This window comes from Nannochloropsis gaditana, assembly GCF_000240725.1.
Source record: "Nannochloropsis gaditana CCMP526 unplaced genomic scaffold scaffold232, whole genome shotgun sequence".
In the NCBI taxonomy this organism is placed as follows: Eukaryota; class Eustigmatophyceae; order Eustigmatales; family Monodopsidaceae; genus Microchloropsis; species Microchloropsis gaditana.
In genome coordinates, this window is record NW_005803721.1 from 20,605 (window position 1) to 22,472 (window position 1,868).

Sequence of the window (1,868 nt, forward strand, 5' to 3'; positions counted from 1 at the left end):
GGTGGGAAGGTGGGAGGTCGACTGAAGGCCCTGGTGGTGCTCTAGTAGATGTAGCCAAGACAAATATGTATCGTGGGTTAAATCCAAGGACGTGGTCATTGTGAGATTTGAATGCGTCGCGAACTCTTGACGCCTCTGTCCTTTTTTTTCCTTACACATCTTGACAGGTATTTAGATGGAAGCTCACAGACGTTCGAGCCGGAGAAGCTTGATGTGGTGGAGATTATGAGTGATATTCACCAGCATGCACATGTAATCAATGCCAAATATGAGGATGAAGGGAAAGAGCTCGAGGCATAAATGAAGGGGGAAAAAATCAGTAAACGTACGAAAAACTCTCCCGGGCACCTCCTTGCGTGTGTTTGCCATCTTCTTGCTTTTTTCATTTTTTGTGCTATCTAAACGAAGTTAACTGAGAACTCTAAAACAAAGATGTTTTATCATGCAAAACTTCAGATGGAGGCTTCTCATTACTCCTGGGGACCAAAAAAATCTTCAAAGATCCATTAATTTTTTTTAATGACCTTCCCGTCATCAAGAGCCATAGGCATATAATCTGACTCGTCCGACGCCATCCACAAACGCATATGGATGCACACATAGCACAACTCATGCCCCCCCATGCCTCCCCATGTCGTGCCCGGCGACATATCAACAAAGGCAACGGCGCTGGGCTCCCTTCGCTCATCTTTATTGCAAACTTTCGGGTACACGATTGCCTCGCCTTCCCCCTAGCGTCCCTGCCGGTTCGTGGGCCCGCCAGCGAAAGATATTCTTCATTGCTGCCGTCCGGGCAACATAGTCAGGACCAGGCCTTGATCCCTTTCCCCAAGATGCCCAACGTGATGCGCATAGCATATCGTGCCGTTGCCAACGCGCAGGCTTTGGGTGCAGGGGACAAAAGGGGAGACAGAGCCTGGGGAGGGAGGGACGATGGTGCCTAGGCAGCAACCGACGCGATGGGCCGCATGCTTTGCAATGGCCCACACACCACGCACTCCCTGCCTTGGTGGCTCCATGAACCGGGGCGCCACGTCTGGAAAAAGGGCCGCATCATGTGGGATCTGAGTGTGTTCCATGCACGGCGTGGCTGGTGTTGTCATGGACGGCGTGGGTTGATGTGTGTTGCAGAATCTTGAGAGAAGAAGAGCTAGGACCATGAAGGGCATTCCCTCCTGCAAGATACCTTCGACTTCCTTTTTCATTGCTTCCCTACTCACGCTTCTCCTTTCTTATGTGCACAATTTCGTTCCCAAATCAAATTAGAACCGCATTGGAGAGGTTTGGTGCACGGGGAGCGCCGATCCTGTCAATTTGCATCATCCACAAGACCGCTTTAAAAGAAGAGTCGTCGCGTCGCATATCATGCCCGCTGCCGCTATCAATGGCCATGGGCCCAGTGCCGGTGCCGGCGGCGGAGACATGGTACGTCTTCATGCATGACATACACCTATGTAACACTCGTTTACGCTTGCGTGTTCCCGCCATTTGTGTTTTCGGGCGCCGGAAAGAGCATGGCTCATGGCATGCCAGGCGACGAAAAAATCTTTTTCCCCCCTCAACCTTCCGTCCCCGGGATCCATTGCCCTTGGCCCCGTACAACCCCTGTTGTACCTTCCCATGACCCGTTCGTCGACTTAAGGAGAAATTGCACCCCATGATCATGATATTTGATGTTTGCCATTAATTTCCCTTTTTTCGCCGCACTGATGCTGTGTCCCGATCCCCCCCGTCGGCACCTCCTTCATAATTCTTTTTTCATCATCTCGTGCCCTCCGACCTGTCTCATCCTCCTTGTTGTCGATTCCACCATCACTATTTTTACTATCTCCCCTCCACCCCAATTATCCTTTCTCACCTTTCCCCCC